General features: G+C 41.0%; 1 protein-coding gene across 1 annotated transcript in view; it reads left to right on the forward strand.

Annotated features, from left to right (window-relative positions):
- Nucleotides 1-20691, forward strand: part of LOC144512721 (dystrophin-like) — a 377468-nt gene that overhangs the window by 5777 nt on the left and 351000 nt on the right. Inside the window, exons 2-3 of the mRNA XM_078243603.1 lie at nt 12538-12630; nt 17840-17920. The gene's annotated coding sequence lies outside the window, so the exon portion shown is untranslated. The remainder of the gene's footprint in view (nt 1-12537; nt 12631-17839; nt 17921-20691) is intronic.

Consider the following 20691-nt stretch of genomic DNA (forward strand, 5'->3'; position numbering starts at 1 on the left):
TGGTGAAGGAGTTGGCTAAGGCGAACGCTAGCGATGCTAAGCCGACGTCACAACCAAACGTTAGCGATTGGTTGTGGGAGATCCAGAGTGGCTCTTGGCAGATCTAATAGTTTTAAACTTCAACAGAGTACCCACCTTCAAGGAAGTTAACACTTGTCAATGGAGAGTGGCCAGACTCTCTGTACAAATGAAATGTACAAGAGTCTGGTAAGACCAGGCTAGAAAATAGCAGCATTGCTACGAAACAAAATATGTGCTGTGGTTCGAAATCATGCAGTGCACCTTTGTTTCTGATGTGTTTCTACTCTTCTGTCAGCAATGCATAAGTAGCTTTAATGTATGTAAACACCACAAACAAAAGTTAGAAAAAGTTGACTTGATTTTACCACTGGGGGTGTCTGTGTTTGTTCATGATTTTAAATTAGAGCTGAGCTGATTAAATCCAATACATTTGTCTGTGAGAAGAAAATAAACTGCTTGCAAACTTGTTCGCATTGGCCACTTTAATTACATTTTCCATTTCTGTAACAGGGATGGTGCACTGGAGGGTTTGATTATCATCAAGGGAAAAACCGTCAAAAGTAGGAATGAGCGACCAGGGTAAAATTAAACTAAACTATACTAACATTGTATAACTATACCACACTTTTCTGAGCCAGTGTGGGTTTTCAGTTGAAGTAAATGTGCTAATAGGATTACCGAACATGAGGCAAGCATGCCAACACGTTAAACTATATCTGCGATAGAAAGACTGGGTGAAAATGTTCACTACATTTTTATGTTTGTCTCTGTAAGTAACTGGAATCCTACACGGAAAATTAAATCATACAGATATTGTCACTTTGTGACTTTTAGGAAACGCTTGTGATCAAAAACTAGTTGTCCAGTGAGTTTGTTATACGTACTGTAAAGCACACATTGTTAAATGTCCTGAAAAGCAACCATTTTAACAGTAGCGTTTTCTTTGTTTTCAATGCATTGATTTATTTTTCTTGTCTTTTTTTAGGATGCATTTGTAATTAAACACAGTCTAAACATAATGTATACTCCAGCAATACTGTCTCATGGTAATTTAGCAAACCAGATTAGAGCTTTTTTTGCTTTGCACAAGAAAGGACAATATGTATGATAATGATATTAAATATATTCATATTGTTTATTTCACCTTGTGTGTTGGACAGTCGAGCACAGAATTGTTTCTCTCCTTGGTGACACAAACCAATTAGCTTCTCTTCTTTACTTTCACTAACTTCTATTGGTTTTAATATGAAATGAATGAAGAAATACAACCACCTCGGGGTAAGATTTAATAGTGGATGAGATGTTTTTTTAGCATGAAATCTGCGTGAAATCATGTGATTTATTAGTCACCTAATCTGGAAAAACATGTATTTGAAGGCAACAACAGCATCTGAATCTTTTAAAGTGCTCATATTATGCTCATTTTCAGGTTCATAATTGTATTTAGTAGGGCTGTCAAAGGATTCATTTTTTTTAATCGCGATTAATCGCATATTTTGTCACATGATTAAAATGCGATTATTTTGCATTTCAGAACTGTTTTTAAGTACATATTAACAATGGAAAGCAATTCTTACCAGTGGATCTTGATTGGGAATCAAATGAATGCAAAGAACTTGACTTTAAGATTTGTATTTGTTTATTATTTATTTACTGTAAACAAAAGAAAAATGTGTGAATCTGTCATTATTGCACAATTCCGTGTCATACAGGCTGTGTATGCGTGAAACTACTGTCCCCCTCGACGGTAATGAGACGTACCAGAATATGCCAACCGTAGTACGTCTTTAAGACCCGAGTCTTCTACGATGCTGACAGGTCTGCATTGTTGTGGAAACACAATAAGCATGGAAACTAAATGCACACTTCCTGCATTACTGAATTACTTCAAATACTAAGTTACTCCTCTAGTAAACTAGTATTCACATGAAATAAAACAATAAAATATTGAGACCATTCAGCAAGGCACTCTGGGTAACATTCAACACACAAACTGGTTGCTATGGACTCATCACTAGGCTTCCTCCACTTCGCCGTTTAAACAAAGTGGAATAACGTATAAAAGTCAAAATCTACACAGAACTCGCAATCAATTAGTAAGCTGACATCAAATGTGGCATTTAGGAAACCTTTATTGCAACCTTGGCACGGTAAGATGTCCAGACATAGTGCAACAGTAATTTTTGTTTTTTATGTCCTGCTGCTCCCATCGTCAGCCAGGTAATATTTTTTTAACTAAAGCAGTATATGAAATCAGATGTATTACCTACCACCAGTTAGTTGTTTTGTGTTATTTAAGATATTTATAAAATATCTGATCATTCAGACGTAATTATTCCACTCATTTTTTAAACAATGCAATTATCCGTTTCAGCAACCAGGGGGGAAGCTCCCCCCTGCCCCCACTGATGGGTCAGACCCATCTGGTAGCGAAGGAGGGCCGAGACTAAGAGCTACATGGAAAAATATGCACCAAACAAGCCACTTTGAAATGTTGCTGTTTCATGAATACAAATGTTGGATGACCCTCCCCTCAGCAAAGAATAAAAAGACATGACCCTCCCCTATTTTCCTCCGCTGGTCCATTCCATAAATACCGAACGGCCCCTAAGTAACGGTGCAGCAAAGGGTCAAAATAGTAGCCTGTTAGGCACGACGTGAAGCCGAGTGAAGTGTAAAATAAATTAATAAATGCCGGCATGCAATTAATGCGATTAAAAAAGATGAACGCATTATCCCGGCCCTTAATCGCATCACGATTAACGCTTTAATGCTGACAGCCCTAGTATTTAGAGGTTATATCAGAATAGGTTTACATGGTTTAATTTTCAGAAAACACCATATTTTTGTTGTACTGCACATCACTCTGTTTTAGTTACAGAGTGAGGCATCTCACTTCTATTCCATCTTCGTTGGGAGTCGCACATGCGCAATAGCTAGGTAGCGAGCGTCCACAAAGCGTAGCTCCTATGGAGCCATTTTGTTGCTATCAAGCCATCACCCGCCGTTAGCATTTCATTGACTGCCATTCATTTTGGCGCCACTTTGACAGCGAATAACTTTACATCTGAAGCATGTTAAAGGCTCTTTGTCCATTGTTTATTTCTAATGAAACACAACAATGTATAAAAGGCTCCATTACCTTGTATCTCACATTATGGCTCCATAGCAGACGTTTTTGTAAAATTGGCTAACGATTGTGTCATAACCACGTGACTTACTGTCGCATAGTAGAGTAATTACCGTACAGTACAGGAGAAGCTCGCAGGCAGTTTCGACTTACATTAGCTGTTTAAGTTTAATTACTAATGTTAACTAGCATTTTAGTTAGCAATAATTAGCCTGTACCTATGTTATCTCCTACAGGTGCTGGTCATATAATTAGAATATCATGAAAAAGTTGATTTATTTCAGTAATTCCATTCAAAAAGTGAAACTTGTATAATGTATACATTCATTCCACACAGACAGATATATTTCAAGTGTTTATTTCTTTTAATTTTGATGATTATAACTGACAACTAATGAAAACCCCAAACTCAGTATCTCAGAAAATTAGAATATTGTGACAAGGTTCAATATTGAAGACACCTGGTGTCACACTCTAATCAGCTAATTAACTCAAAACACCTGCAAAGGCCTTTAAATGGTCCCTCAGTCTAGTTCTGTAGGCTACACAATCATGGGGAAGACTGCTGACTTGACAGCTGTCCAAAAGATGACCATTGACACCTTGCATGAGGAGGGCAAGACACAAAAGGTCATTGCTAAAGAGGCTGGCTGTTCACAGAGTTCTGTGTCCAAGCACATTAATAGAGAGGCGAAGGGAAGGAAAAGATGTGGTAGAAAAAAGTGTACAAGCAATAGGGATAACTGCACCCTGGAGAGGATTGTGAAACAAAACCCATTCAAAAATGTGGGGGAGATTCACAAAGAGTGGACTGCAGCTGGAGTCAGTGCTTCAAGAACCACCACGCACAGACATAAGCAAGACATGGGTTTCAGCTGTCGCATTCCTTGTGTCAAGCCACTCTTGAACAAGACACAGTGTCAGAAGCGTCTCGCCTGGGCTAAAGACAAAATAGACTGGACTGCTGCTGAGTGGTCCAAAGTTATGTTCTCTGATGAAAGTAAATTTTGCATTTCCTTTGGAAATCAAGGTCCCAGAGTCTGGAGGAAGAGAGGAGAGGCACAGAATCCACGTTGCTTGAAGTCCAGTGTAAAGTTTCCACAGTCAGTGATGGTTTGGGGTGCCATGTCATCTGCTGGTGTTGGTCCACTGTGTTTTCTGAGGACCAGGGTCAACGCAACCGTCTACCAGGAAGTTTTAGAGCACTTCATGCTTCCTGCTGCTGACCAACTTTATGGAGATGCAGATTTCATTTTCCAACAGGACTTGGCACTACAGTGCCAAAGCTACCAGCACCTGGTTTATGGACCATGGTATCCCTGTTCTTAATTGGCCAGCAAACTCGCCTGACCTTAACCCTATAGAAAATCTATGGGGTATTGTGAAGAGGATGATGCAATGTGCCAGACCCAACAATGCAGAAGAGCTCAAGGCCACTATCAGAGCAACCTGGGCTCTCATAACACCTGAGCAGTGCCACAGACTGATCGACTCCATGCCACTCCGCATTGCTGCAGTAATTCTGATAATATTGAGTGCTGTACATGCTCATACTTTTCAGTTGGCCAACATTTCTAAAAATCCTTTTTTGTATTGGTCTTAAGTAATATTCTAATTTTCAGAGATACTGAATTTGGGATTTTCATTAGTTGTCAGTTATAATCATCACAATTAAAAGAAATGAACATATTATATATATATATATATATATATATATATATATATATATATATATATATATATACCTACGCTCTCTGTCTCTGCAAGATTTGGAATGATTGCGATTTCTCTTGGCACAGCTACCAGAAGACTTACAACTTTCAGACAGGTTCAGGTTTCAGACGTCACATCTACGACGGCAAGCTCAGTTGGAGGCTGCGCAGTAACGCTCAGCCATCACCGGAAAAGTGCTTCTAATATACTTCACTGGTCTCCGTAGAAAACAACGGCGTCACTTTGTCCACTTCTTTAACTGTCTATGAGTCAGAAGCAGCATATGAGGGTGTGCCACGCTAGCAGCTAGCTAGTAACGTGTTACAAAGTGACGCACGTTCGTCACGAAGTAAAGGCTGGACTACAATAGAGCTGTTTGGAGCAGTGTTTTCTGTTGGAGATGGTAAGTGCCTTTGGGGTGGACTTTGGGCTTTTTCACTTTGTAAACCTGCGTGCACAAAAAAGATATATAACACAATAAAGGAAAGGGAAAAAGCCAAAAAGCATAATATGAGCACTTTAAATTTTGATTTAGGATACACATTAGACACCTTGTTAAAAGTTGCTGCTTAAAATCAGGTACTGTAAAATTTGTCCGGAAACAATTAGTAAGATTTTTAATTTCTTTAACTAATAGGTTTTCTTGCATGAGTTGTAGCTCAGAGACTCTGAAATCCTCAGAGATATGAATTATTATAGATACTAGATACATTTGATATTAGATACATTTACAGCTTCCTGCCTGTGAAATTGTTGTAAGCATTCTGCAGAGCAGCTCGATTTATGACATCACAACTAGTTTGTAGCAAATCGTTTTTCTCCCAACATTTAGGGTGATGTGGACATGTAAATGTAATGTATTCTTCTGACAAAAAAGTATGTAAAGTTTTATCTTCAACTGTACATGGGACATATGAACAAGCAGGCCTCTAGCAAATGGAAAGCAAGTATTTATATAAGTTTGTTTTTTGTTTTGTTAGAAAAGACTTAGACTTAGACTAGACTTAGCTTTCTCTTTATTGATACTTTTGGGATGACTCCCGCAAGGACATTAGATTTCCAGCAGCAGATTTCAGCAGCTTACAAAACACGTGTATAGAATATAAAGAGGTATAAAAAAATACAGTATAGAAAATACAGTATAAGAATAACAATAACAATACACTTTTAGCTAAATATAGAAAGTAAACAAAACAGTAAAAAAAACTACAGATAAATATATATATATATATATATATATATATATATATATATATATATATATATATATATATATAAATATATATAGGACTGTGTATGGCATTGTGTTATACAGTGAATAAATAAAGATAAATATATATACAGAGGACTGTGTATGGCATTGTGTTATTATACAGTGAATAAATTAGCATAAGTTAGCAGTTAAGAGCAGTTAGAGTGTCCAGGTATGTATGTGAGTACATTATTAAGTAATTGCACAGTGAATGAGTGAGTGGCTACCACTCCTTTCCTTCCTTCCTGTTCTGTTCTGTCCTCTTTACCCTATTTCCTCCTCCCCCCGAGTGAGGAGTTATAGAGTATGATGGCATGAGGGACAAAGGAGTTCTTGAGTCTGTTGGTCCTACACTTGGGAAGGAGCAGCCTTCCACTGAACAGGCTCCTCTGGTTGCTGATGACGGTGTGCAGGGGGTGGCTGGCATTGTCAGTAATGTCCAGCAGTTTGTCCAGTGTCCTCCTCTCTGCCACCGTCACCAGTGAGTCCAGCTTCATGCCGACTACAGAGCCGGCCCGCCTGATCAGTTTATCCAGTCTGGAGGTGTCCTTCTTGGATATGCTGCCCCCCCAGCACACCACAGTGTAGAAGAGGACACTGGTAACCACAGACTGGTAAAACATCCACAGCAGTTTGCTGCAGATGTTGAAAGACCGCAATCTCCTCAGGAAGTCCAACCTGCTTTGTGTCTTTCTGTACAGGTGTGTGTTGTCCAGTCCAGTTTATTATCCAGCCACAGCCAGAGGTATTTGTATGATTGCTCAGCCTCCACCTCAGCTCCCTCTAGCAGGACTGGTCGCGGTCTTGGTCTGGACCTCCCAAAGTCAATGACCAGCTCATTTGTCTTAGAGGTGTTGAGCTGTAGGCAGTTAGTGTGACATCAGAGAGCAAAATCCCTCACCAGACTCCAATACTCCTCTCTGTCACCCCTGATACACCCAACGATGGCTGTGTCATTGGCGTACTTCTGTATGTGACACAGCTCTGAGTTGTAACAGAAGTCTGAGGTGTACAGGGTGAAGAGAAGAGGGGCCAGCACTGTGCCCTGGGGGGCTCCAGTGCTGCTGACCACAGTGTCAGACATGGTGTCCTTCAGCCTGACATGCTGTGGCCTGTCAGTGAGATAATCCTTGATCCAGTCTACCAGATAGGGGTCCACTCCCATCCTGTTCAGTTTGTCCTGAAGTATAGGGGTATGAAGTATGGTATTAAAGGCACTGGAGAAGTCCAAGAAGAGGATCCTCACTGTGCTGCTTCCCTTATCCAGATGGGAGTGGACTCGGTGTAGCATGTAGGGGATGGCATCCTCCACACCAACATCTGGCTGGTACGCAAACTGCAGGTGGTCCTGGGCGTGTTGTACCTGGGGTCTGAGGAGGTTGAGGAAGAGCCGCCCCAACTTCATCAGGTGTGAAGTGAGTGCCACCGGTCAGAAGTCGTTCAGCTCGCTGGGCCTGTTCTTCTTGGGAACCGGAACAATGCAGGATGTCTTCCAGAGGGTGGGCACTCTCCCTAGCTGTAGGCTAAGGTTGAAGATCCGTTGTAGTGGTTCCCCCAGTTCTGCAACGCAGGTCTTTAGTAGTCTCGGACACACTTTATCTGGGCCTGCTGCTTTCCTGGGCCGGAGCTTCCTCAGCTGTCCTCTGACCTGGCCTGTGGTAACCCTAACCCTAACCCTCCTTGATGATAAAAGTGCTCTCCATCCCAGCATCGTCCATCACAATCTGTTTCCAGGCAGAGACGTTGTCACTGTCATTTATTTCAAAGCGGGTAAAATGTTCATTTAAGTTGTTGGCCAGAGCAAGGGATGCTGTGTCATCCATGAAGTACATTTTTTTCCTTGTCTTGAAGGAGGCGTTGGCCATCAACTTTATAAAAGTCCATGTAGCCCTTGAATTTCTCGCAGCCAGGGTACTCTGTACCTTGTCCTTGTACTGACACCTGGCCTTATAAATCTCCTTATTGACCTTCCTTTGCATGTCTTTTCTGTTCTGTAAGCTTCCTGAAGCGAAGACTCTCTTTTTCTCATTTAGTATGTTCTTTAGTTCTTTCGTCACCCACGGTTTATTGTTTGGGTACACCTTGATGGTCTTAGTTGGAATGACCACAGTCACACAAAAGTCTATATGGCCCGAGAAGCCTCTGTCTGTTCGTGCAAGTCAGCTGAAGAGTCCTCGAAGATGGTCCAGAATGTACACTCCAGACATCCTTTCAACGTCTCTTTGCTCTACACTGTCCTCATCCCACACCTGGATCTGCTTTTGCACAGTCTTAACCCTTTTCAAAACCTGTTTATAGGTGGGTCTTAGAAGGACTGTGTTGTGATCTGAGCCACCCAGGGGGGCCCTGGCACTGGATGAGTAAGATTTGGGGATGGAGCCGTAGCATAAGTCGATGATTTTATTTTTTCGTGTTGGACAGGTACGTCGCATCTGGTGAGATTTCATTAAATTCTTGGGTGACATTAAAAATAATATCTGCTGCCTTGTTTATATCTGCTCTTGGATGTCAGAAATATTTGTGGGAATTCACGGGGAAGATAGGACGGTCGCATAGAAACTGATAAAAGTTCAATATCAGGAGTGCAGATCTTTTTTCTTACCACAGTTGTTTTGCACCATCTGTCATTTATCATGAAGCAAACGCCCCCTCCGTGTTCCTTGCCTGTAGCCTTGCTGCATCGGTCCAAGCGTACAATACTAAATCTGTCCGGACAAACTTCGGAATCTGGCACGGTATCATTAAGCCAGGTCTCAGAGAAGGCTAGGACACATGCTTCCCTGTATTCATGCAGATAACGAGTGTTTGATCGCAGCTTGTCTGCTTTCCTTTTTATCGATTGGACGTTTGAAAGAATGATAGTTGGGAGTGGAATATTTGTTTTCCTCTTCCTGAATCTTTGGTGCACTCCTCCCCTCTTCCCTCATTTTCTCTTGTATTCCTTGTCATACAAGAGAAAAGTTCTTGTTACGGAGATAAGTTCTTGTTATCTCCGTGGGTATGTTTGCATCGGTATGATTCCAATCGCCTGCATAGGTGCTCAGTTGTAGAAGAAAGTCTCTGATGTAGCGTACATGTGACTCCGCGTTGCTGGACGGTTCGCTTGCCACGCTGATAACAAACAATATCGACCCGATTATTAAAACCAACTCCCATACGTGACTCATAGTGGCTTATGGTAACAGTCCGTAAGACAGTGCATCTAATGATGGTTTGTACCGAAAGTGATCGCAGCAAACAACTAATTCAAACAAACAAAAGACGAGACAGACAGCCAGTACTGCTGGTCACCACTGTGCAGGTATCATGATTCCTCCTGCGCTTTGCCATGCTTTTGGAATGATCTGTTTTCCCCACACCACTTTCATTGTCAAAATATTTCAGGACACCCGGAGCATTTTTATAAAGCCTGTATGTGATACAATTGGGCCGTGGGGTTGATGCCGATCTTGCCCACTGGACCTCTTTCCATGTTGTTCTTTGTTTCTATCTGGTGTTCAAGACAGGGATTAGTGGCATTTCATGAGGGATGTTTTTATTTAAAGATAACTTTTTTGGGGCTTTTCCCTTTTATTATATAGTGACAGTGAGAGAGATGCGGGATGACACGCAGCAAAGATCGGTCGGATTCAAACCCGCGCCGCTGCAGGACTCAGCCAACATGGGGCGAACGCTCTTACTGGGTGAGCTAGAGTCCGCTCCGTCATGAGGGATGTTAACTGGTTTGTTCTGCCGGCTGTCAGAGTGGGTTTTCCTCAGGTGCTCTTCGATTTATTTTATCGGCACTGTTAGGGTCCCGCTCTTCTCCTTAGCAAACAGGGGCTTGACGAACTGGTAGGGATCTTTGTAGAAGTCAGTTCTTGCCCGCTCCTTTTTCTTATGCTATTTTCTGAGATTTTCAGCTTGTTGCAGGGTTGTTACCTGCTGTTCCTGCCCTGATGGAGTTTAAGGCCCTTGTCTGAGGTTGCCTTTGTTCAACCACAAACGCAGATTTGAAGTTTGTGACCAGGTGGAATTTCCAGATTGCCTAGTGCAGTACTGATCTTCTGTTTCATAGTCGTTTCTCTTCTAATTTCTATTATATTATAGTAACAAAGAATTGTAGGGCTAATCCTGCCTCTCCAGCATCATGCAACAAGTTTTCATCAACACATTGGATGTCCTCTCTTGTAATGCGACTGCATCACCCATAAATACAAATGAATGTGGTGTGTTCATTGCTTCCACCTCCATTACTTTCTTTACTTTGCAATTTTAATATAGTAAAGGTAGTGTTTTTTATTTTACATTTTTATAGCTGTGTATATAACCTCAGACATCTTACCTGGACATATTGGTATCTTTGCTCTTTTAATGTACCTGTCCACTGTTTCTCTCAAACAGTACAGTAACTAACTGCTTCATTCTTATTTGGTGTTTCTTTAAAAAAAAGGCTTTCTGAGCTTTCCCTATATATATATACAGTATGTGTTCACTAACGAGTCAAACAAGATTCACGATTCTTCAGTTATAAGTACAGATCAGTTTCAAATTTCAAGTCTGGAGAGCTGCAATTATAGGAACATCAATTCAGCCCAGATAACAACTGAAGAACTGTCTTCATTGTTAGAGTGTACTTGAAATATGAAGAAGGCCGTCATTAAATGGACCAGAGAGAGACGTTTTTAATGGGTGTGTTCATTTGTGTGTATTCTGTTTTCCAGTGATATTCAAATGTGCATATGATTCTTTTTGTGCCTTGATTCCTGTTCTTTTATCTGTGCTCACCTGTGGTTTCTTCCCTTATCACCTACAACAACACACTGTCCACAACCCATTCAAATAATCCACTCCTAACACACACACACACACACACACACACACACACACACACACACACACACACACTGCCCTGGTGAATTGAGAATGACTTAAAAACGTTGAGTCTCACGGCAATGCCGAGAGGCGTAGGTGTAGGGCAGAGAGGGATGGAAAAAGAGAAAGACAGAGGAAGGAAAATAAGAACATAAGAGAAAGAGAATGAGATGTGAGAGAATGTGTGGGGGAGACAGAAATGAAAGGAAAATGTTAGAGAATGAGACACTGATAGGAAGAAGTTGTTTCTCACAAGATTGATAACTACATTTCTTCATTATAGAAAAATACTCTTTTTCCCCCCCTTTTCATTTTTCTTTCTATATTGTGTTTATTCTTTTTCCTCACAATTCTGGGTTATTTCTACTTTTTTCTTTCTGTCTCACTGCCGATGCTAATGCATTTTAGATGCAGGAGTGGAGACTTCTACATGGCAGCCATCATTGTAAAAGTGCATGATCAACGCAGGTAAAGAGATCTCTGCCACAGTAAACAGGACAGTAACAATGTGGGGAAGATTTATGATGTCATTTGTACATGATGCTGCTGGGAATACATGCAGAAGAAAAGCTTTACTTACTTATTGTCTATGTCCTTGCCCTTTTCCTGTCTTTACCAATTTCTCTTACACTTTCTCATAATACATTTTTCTCAATTTTTAAATAATACGATCATGCTGCTCACCATGCTAAATCAAGTGTTGCTAAAAAATTAGTCCAGATTAGCTGATCTCAAATCTGTTATGACACCTCTAATAAACCTTGTGTACGTGAAGGTCATTTTACTAATTGATCAGCCTCAAATGTAGAGCGGAGTCTACTGAGGTTAATATATCAGTGAGAAAAGATGGTGATGTTTTAGGGTATTTTAGAATTATTGTTAAGTTATTGTTTTAGAGTGGTCTTTTTTGTATATACTGTATGGTTTTGGGATAATAGCGCCCAGTTGTGCCTTATATGTGCATACTTTTATTATAACAATGTCATGTACCTGAACTGGTAATAGTTGATTGTAGTTCCCTGCTATTTGGCTGTTAAGGGAAACAAATAAAACATGGTTTTTCAAAGGTATTTTATATGTACTGAATGTTCTCCTTAATTCCTCCTATTCTCTTTACTCTGGCACCTGTGAAGGCCCAAGGAAGACTATCAGTGTATTCAGCCTGCAGTGTTTTCCAATGTGAAGTAACTGCTAGCTTGTAATCCAAGATTTACCAGCACTGATAAAGAACAACCTCTTGGGTATTAACTGCTATCTTCACATTTAACACAGGGCTGGTTTGTGCTTACTATAAGATGTCTCTCTACTCCCAACAACACTGATGTGGTTTCAGCCAATAAGGAGCAAAGTCTCTAGTAGGGGGATTGAACCTTTGACTTTTACATGGAATAAGTGGAGTTGTTGCTGTTTCTGGTTTTGCAGCCATGCAGCCAAATGTTTCTACAGACTTAAATATTGCAGAAATGTAACTTTGTATTAATAAACATGTTGAATCTTTGGAATGTTAAGTATGAATGCACATTATGTTCAATTTGAATTGATAATTGTATGTGTATCTGTGTTTTAGACAGGAAAACCACCCGTAGAGGATCTGTTTTCAGATCTGTGTGATGGAAGACGCTTGCTGGAGCTGCTGGAGGGGCTGGCAGGACATGAGCTGGTATGAATACACAAACACAGACACAGAAGCACATGGTATAAGCTGGCACATGTCCATAAATATAGAAACAAACCAGATACCAGACTTATGCCAGACTTTTAGGAGAGCAATACTTTCTCAGTATTGCTCTCTGCCATCAGAAGAGGATAGTGTTAAAAAGAGGAGCTAGAGCAGATGGCTATTAACATGTGCCTAATGGAAACAGAAATGTCTGTCTTATGTCTCATGCTCTATTATTTGGCACATTGTTAGATGTAAACAATACAGAGTGGACACCATACCCTGGTTTTGCCCTGTATAGTGAACAAATTAGTTGGTGGATGAATGGGCAAGGTTTTTGCCACGGGACACCATATGCTTTGAGAGCTTATCTGGGCTCCAAATAAATAAATTAGCCACCCGGCAGGTTGAACGCACCACTTGAAAGGAGTGCAAACCCAAGTCATTGTCATTAAGGTAGTGTTACAATTAACAGGTCCTCTTAATTAAATATTGGCAAAAGCGTATGCCCCTTTAAGGAAATCATACATTGTGATTCAACTGTGCATCAGGTCTGATACATTGACAAAAAGGATATCCTGCAAGTTCCACAGTCGTACAATATTTTACGACATTCGCACGCAGCAGCTCGAGTGAATCGTTTTACGTCACCGCTGAGAAAGGACAACAATAGTGTTCAGCTTTGGAGACGAAGAGGACATAAAAATAACAAGATAAATACCTCTTCTGAAGAGTCCATGTTTTTTTTAATCCTCCGTATCGTTTTAGCTGGCTCATTTTAGGGGTAACAGGGGAGATTTGGACCCTCCAAAATGGATAGCAAACAGACAAACAAATAGATTGTGTTGGGTTTTCCATGAAAACCAGAACATAATTGGCATATAATGCCACCTGACTTCAATGTCAGACTTTCCTCTCATTTTCTAAGCTTTCACTATCATTTTTATGTTATTAAATTCTTCAAATGATTAAAGAAAAAGTTGTTTCAACATACTAGATTAAAGGGGTGATAGAATGCAACACCGATTTTACCTTGTCATAGTTGAATAACGACAGTTTGGAATAGGACATACATACATGCTCAAAATCCCATTGACACCTCTTTCCTCTGCAAATCTCACAATTTGAAACTGCCTCTGAAAACGGGCAAATCTCAACGAACCACCGAGTGCTCCTCCTTATTTGGCTCTAGTCTCTAGCTTTGTCACGCCCCAACCTTTACATAGGCTACACCACTGATCTGAGATCAGGTAGTCTTCTGAATACAGTCAGGTCCATAAATATTGGGACATTGACACAATTCTAATCTTTTTGGCTCTATACACCACCACAATGGAGTTGAAATGAAACGAACAAGATGTGCTTTAACTGCAGACTTTCAGCTTTAATTTGAGGGTATTTACATCCAAATCAGGTGAACAGTGTAGGAATTACAACAGTTTGTATATGTGCCTCCCACTTTCTAAGGGACCAAAAGTAATGGGACAATTGGCTGCTCAGCTGTTCCATGGCCAGGTGTGTGTTATTCCGTCATTATCCCATTTACAAGGAGCAGATAAAAGGTCCAGAGTTCATTTCAAGTGTGCTATTTACATTTGGAATCTGTTGCTGTCAACTCTCAATATGAGATCCAAAGAGCTGTCACTATCAGTGAAGCAAGCCATCATTAGGCTGAAAAATCTAAACAAACCCATCAGAGAGATAGCAAAAACATTAGGTGTGGCCAAATCAACTGTTTGGAACATTCTTAAAAAGAAAGAACGCACCGGTGAGCTCAGCAACACCAAAAAGACCCGGAAGACCACGGAAAACAACTGTGGTGGATGACCGAAGAATACTTTCCTGGTGAAGAAAAACACCCTTCACAACAGTTGGCCAGATCAAGAACACTCTCCAGGAGGTAGGTGTATGTGTGTCAAAGTCAACAATCAAGAGAAGACTTCACCAGAGTGAATACAGAGGGTTCACTACAAGATGTAAACCATTGGTGAGCCTCAAAAACAGGAAGGCCAGATTAGAGTTTGCCCAAACAACATCTAAAAAAAGCCTTCACATTTCTGGAACAACATCCTATGGACAGATGAGACAAAGATCAACTTGTACCAGAGTGATGGGAAGAGAAGAGTATGGAGAAGGAAAGGAACTGCTCATGATCCAAAGCATACCACCTCATCAGTGAAGTATGGTGGTGGTAGTGTCATGGCGTGGGCATGTATGGCTGCCAATGGAACTGCTTCTCTTGTATTTATTGATGATGTGACTGCTGACAAAAGCAGCAGGATGAATTCTGAAGTGTTTCGGGCAATATTATCTGCTCATATTCAGCCAAATGCTTCAGAACTCATTGGACGGCGCTCACAGTGCAGATGGACAATGACCCGAAGCATACTGCGAAAGCAACCAAAGAGTCTTTTTAAGGGAAAGAAGTGGAATGTTATGCAATGGCCAAGTCAATCACCTGACCTGAATCCGATTGAGCATGCATTTCACTTGCTGAAGACAAAACTGAAGGGAAAATGCCCCAAGAACAAGCAGGAACTGAAGACAGTTGCAGTAGAGGCCTGGCAGAGCATCACCAGGGATAAAACCCAGCGTCTGGTGATGTCTATGCGTTCCAGACGTCAGGCTGTAATTGATTGCAAAGGATTTGCAACCAAGTATTAAAAAGTGAAAGTTTGATTTATGATTGTTAATCTGTCCCATTACTTTTGGTCCCTTAAAAAGTGGGAGGCACATATACAAACTGTTGTAATTCCTACACCGTTCACCTGATTTGGATGTAAATACCCTCAAATTAAAGCTGAAAGTCTGCAGTTAAAGCACATCTTGTTCGTTTCATTTCAACTCCATTGTGGTGGTGTATAGAGCCAAAAAGATTAGAATTGTGTCGATGTCCCAATATTTATGGACCTGACTGTAGGTCGCGCAGATATCAGAAACTGTATACATTGTTCGTCTCCTATTTGATCACTAAATTCACTTCTGAGACTTTTTTATGCGAGAAATCAACTATGTAGAGGTCAAATATGTGCCGTTTTAGGAAAATTGATGGCTAATTGCAAATTTTGTCCGACTGTGTGTCGGAGTTCAGAGGACGGTGCTGCCTGGGTTGCTGCCTCGCCGCCTGGCCTGTCCTCCTTCACAGACCCCGGCCCGCTGTGAGCTAGATGGAGCTCTGTCACGGCCGGCAGGGGTTACTGGACTACCAAATGCCGCTGCCCTGACAGAGCTCCGGGGCCTGCAGCTCGCTGCTCTCCCTCCCCTCTTCCTGCTAAATGGCTGGTGTGTGTGAGTGAGAGCGCGGTCAGTCAATCTCTTACCACAGGTTCCAGTTAATCGTATAATGTATATGTGTTTTGAGTTATTTAAACAAACCATCAGGGAAATAAACGCCTCTTGTCCGCGAGTCTCATTGATAGAGCCCGCGGTGAGCTGGATGGAGCTCTATCAATGAGAGCTAGCTAGCCTCCTCCTAACGAGACCTCTGAAATTCACAAAAATGCCTTAAATTGAAATCGGACAAAAGTGTTAGCTTTGTAAGACCTTAGGGTAGCTGCGATATACATGCCGTGACGAAATTCAAACTGTAAATATACTATAGTTATGCCGAAAGTGTACCCGGGGTCTGTGAAAGGACAGACCGGGCGGCGAGGCAGCACCAGCCGCTGTCACGGAACTCATGAACTCCGACACACAGTCGGACAAAATTTGCAATTAGCCATAAATTTTCGTAAAACGGCACATTTTTTACCTTTACATAGTTGATTTCTCGCATAAAAAGTCTCAGAAGTGAATTTAGTAATGAAATAGCAGACGAACAATGTATAACATTGCAGTGAAATATGAGACCTGCTGTCTTGTCTCCTCTGTATGTGTATGTGGTTCACTCAACCAATCAGCGCGCAGCTCATCTAAATATTCATGAGCATACCTCATTTGGAAGAAAAGCTCTCGGTCCAAATAGGGCCAAAACAGAGGGATGCATTAGGACCCATAGAATAGCACCTGGGCCATTTTCAGCCCAACCAATGTTACATACCCTATTAGGAGACCTTAAGGAACAGTGTGAAATACCCTATATAATCATTCTATCACACCTTTAACAAAATTAACAACACTGGGTTGAGGTGATTCAATCTATGCTGTCATCTTGCCAGTCAATCACGTGACCTAATAGCTTTAGCAAAGCTATTCTTAGAACTTCACAATAGAAATAGAAGGCTAGCCTACGGTTAGTACTAATGGAATTCCCAATTGGGTTTCCCAAAATATTTAGAGCTCAATCGCAAGCACTATTGTGGTTCAGTAATAATCGAGGGTCACTTACGTTAATTTAAAGGGGCTGTTCTCAAAATACTGAGAAAAAAAAGTGGGCTGGGATTGCTTTCACATGGCTCTCACACTATGTTGGAAAATGGTACCAACTTGCTTATGCTGGGTTCGCAATATATACCAGTGTTTTCCAACCAGGGGTACTTGTATCCCAGGGATAATACGCAGTTGCTAGGAGGTATGTGGAAACATTGCAAAGTAGCTAAATTAATTAAAATTACGATTTGACATAAGTTTTTGTTCCACACCACTAACTCTGCTGATCATACAGTTGTAGCTCCACAGCAGATAACCGTTCATCCAGCAGGTTAATTGCATTCCTTATTAGTAACACTAGCACTTCTCATTTGGAGTCCACTTGACTAACTGGTAAGTTGTAACCATGCAAAACTCTCACATCACTGCCTCTTGGAAGGAAACACACACACACACACACACACACACACACACACACACCTTGTTTTTCTTTTACCGTCCAGCTCTTTCTCTCTTTACCTCCTCCACCTTGTCTGTTTGCTGGAATCCCTCTCTCTCTCTTCTTTAATTTTTCTCCATTTTTTATCTGTTATTGTTTTCTCCCTTATTCTTTCTCTTTTCACCACCTTTACTCCCTCTCTTTTCTCCCGTACTTCTATCTCAGGGAGAGACATTATCATCTTGTTCTTTGTTCACACACACACACACACACACACACACACACACACACACACACACACACACATATAAACACACTTTTATTGTAACGTGACTCATGGATACCCTTAAGCAAGGTCTATTTATGCCTCAATAATCCCCTGTCTGGTCTGGTCGTGTGTGTGTGTGTGTGTGTGTGTGTGTGTGTGTGTGTGTGTGTGTGTGTGTGTGTGTGTGTGTGTAGGTGAGGTTGGAGAGGGGATTCACACGCGTTCACTCGCTCAACAATGTCAACCGTGCTCTGCAGATCTTGCAGAAGAACAATGTGAGTATACCAACAAGTCCTGTTCCTAACCCATCGGAGCTTTTCATAAATTAGTGCCCATAGCGGTGGCAGGAAAAACAACCCATAGGAGCATTTCTGTCCTCATACCTAAACCTAACGGTCACAGTTTTGAACATGTTGTTAACAACGGTTGCAATTTGGTTAGGTTAAGGCAACAAAACTACTTAGATCAATTTAGAAAAAGATTGATGTTTGGGTTAAAATCAATACTGTTGTTAAGTTACTTCACTTCTGTGCGTACTTACAACCCGTTCTCACTCCGAACTCGTAAAATACGGACGTTTGGACAGTGGCTGTCAGCGTCTGAAGCGACGCAAAAATCCCCCTTCAGAGCGACTACGGTAGCGAGTAGTATGAAAGCCCGAAAGTCTGCATAGGGAGGTTGGTTGGGGTGGTGGATGGGTCAAATAACACAGGACTTTCACCCAGGAGACCGGGGAACGTGTCCCGCGTGTCACGTTTCCTAAACCCAACTGTCGCTTTCTTCTTTTACTAAACCCAACCGTCCTGTTCTTCTTTTCCTAAACCCAACTGTCCGCTCTTCTTTTCTAAAGGTCTATAATATATATATACAGATATATTGCAAGTGTTTATTTCTTTTAATTTTGATGATTATAACTGACAACTAATGAAAACCCCAAACTCAGTATCTCAGAAAATTAGAATATTGTGACAAGGTTCAATATTGAAGACACCTGGTGTCACACTCTAATCAGCTAATTAACTCAAAACACCTGCAAAGGCCTTTAAATGGTCCCTCAGTCTAGTTCTGTAGGCTACACAATCATGGGGAAGACTGCTGACTTGACAGCTGTCCAAAAGACGACCATTGACACCTTGCATGAGGAGGGCAAGACACAAAAGGTCATTGCTAAAGAGGCTGGCTGTTCACAGAGTTCTGTGTCCAAGCACATTAATAGAGAGGCGAAGGGAAGGAAAAGATGTGGTAGAAAAAAGTGTACAAGCAATAGGGATAACTGCACCCTGGAGAGGATTGTGAAACAAAACCCATTCAAAAATGTGGGGGAGATTCACAAAGAGTGGACTGCAGCTGGAGTCAGTGCTTCAAGAACCACCACGCACAGACATAAGCAAGACATGGGTTTCAGCTGTCGCATTCCTTATGTCAAGCCACTCTTGAACAAGACACAGCGTCAGAAGCGTCTCGCCTGGGCTAAAGACAAAAAAGACTGGACTGCTGCTGAGTGGTCCAAAGTTATGTTCTCTGATGAAAGTAAATTTTGCATTTCCTTTGGAAATCAAGGTCCCAGAGTCTGGAGGAAGAGAGGAGAGGCACAGAATCCACGTTGCTTGAAGTCCAGTGTAAAGTTTCCACAGTCAGTGATGGTTTGGGGTGCCATGTCATCTGCTGGTGTTGGCCCACTGTGTTTTCTGAGGACCAGGGTCAGTCGCAACCGTCTACCAGGAAGTTTTAGAGCACTTCATGCTTCCTGCTGCTGACCAACTTTATGGAGATGCAGATTTCATTTTCCAACAGGACTTGGCACTACAGTGCCAAAGCTACCAGTACCTGGTTTATGGACCATGGTATCCCTGTTCTTAATTGGCCAGCAAACTCGCCTGACCTTAACCCTATAGAAAATCTATGGGGTATTGTGAAGAGGATGATGCGATGTGCCAGACCCAACAATGCAGAAGAGCTCAAGGCCACTATCAGAGCAACCTGGGCTCTCATAACACCTGAGCAGTGCCACAGACTGATCGACTCCATGCCACTCCGCATTGCTGCAGTAATTCGGGCAAAAGGAGCCCCAACTAAGTATTGAGTGCTGTACATGCTCATACTTTTCAGTTGGCCAACATTTCTAAAAATCTTTTTTTGTATTGGTCTTAAGTAATATTCTAATTTTCAGAGATACTGAATTTGGGATTTTCATTAGTTGTCAGTTATAATCATCACAATTAAAAGAAATGAACATATATATATATATATATATATATATATATATATATATATATATAACAAAAATGGTATGCAAATGAAGTAAATGGTTTGAAAACATAGTCAATTACTTCTTTTATGAGTGACATATCGATACCATCCAGAAATCTTTATTCTTACACTTTCTGACCACTTCTAATACATCACTCTCACAAACTCCCCCAAGAAACACTGAGTTACTGTTGTTAAAATTCAAATTATCATCTCCATCTTTAGGAAGTTTAATTTCTTTTGCAATATTATTATATTATATTTAATCAGACATTATTTACATTTTCTGCCCCCAGCCCCCACTGTTTAACCCAAGTCGGCACCTACAGTATGCCAAATTTCATTGTGTTTTACAGTGGACATTTGTAGGTAACTGAGAAGTTAAAACCTTTTGCTTATGCTGCAATTGGCTGAACTTTCAACGCCCTTTGTAACGTGCCTTAAGCTCTCAAAACAGCCTAATTAAGCCTAAACGTTTATCACGTGATAACATCTTGTATGTAGGAGATAAACTTTTAGATATTAAGTCGTACGTAGGAGATAACATCCTGTACGTAGGAGATAACATCTTGTACATAGGAGATCAACTTTTTGGTCAACATGGCCCGCAAAAAAAGCTTTCGTTTTGCCCTTCAGGGCTTCCATAGTAATAAAAAGTTAGGAATCCACAGATTAATCTGAGGGGTCACTAGCGTATGAAAGAAAGAAAAAAAAGAAAAAAAAGAAAGATTTCTTGTTGGAAAAATAGATTTTTCTTACACAAAATGTTTATTTTACTGACTTTTAAAATCTTCAT

The sequence above is a fragment of the Sander vitreus genome, chromosome 24 (assembly GCF_031162955.1).
Source record: "Sander vitreus isolate 19-12246 chromosome 24, sanVit1, whole genome shotgun sequence".
Lineage (NCBI taxonomy): Eukaryota > Metazoa > Chordata > Actinopteri > Perciformes > Percidae > Sander > Sander vitreus.